Raw genomic sequence first — 207 nt, 5'->3', positions numbered from 1 at the left:
CTCGCCCCTCCCCCCTGCCCTTCAAAAAAAAAGGTTGGGAAAATGGGGTTACAAAACAAGAAATCACTGATCAGCAACTTCAACTGACAGAACAATGTAGTCCCTTGAATCAAAACAACACACAGTTTGGCTGAAACCCTTATTGTTGGTAAATAACAAAATACAAAAGTTCCCCCATAGTACAGGGAGGCCTGATTTTTTTCAATG

This window comes from Penaeus monodon, chromosome 21 (genome assembly GCF_015228065.2).
Source record: "Penaeus monodon isolate SGIC_2016 chromosome 21, NSTDA_Pmon_1, whole genome shotgun sequence".
NCBI classification, from domain to species: Eukaryota; Metazoa; Arthropoda; class Malacostraca; order Decapoda; family Penaeidae; genus Penaeus; species Penaeus monodon.
This window is presented reverse-complemented; position numbering follows the sequence as displayed.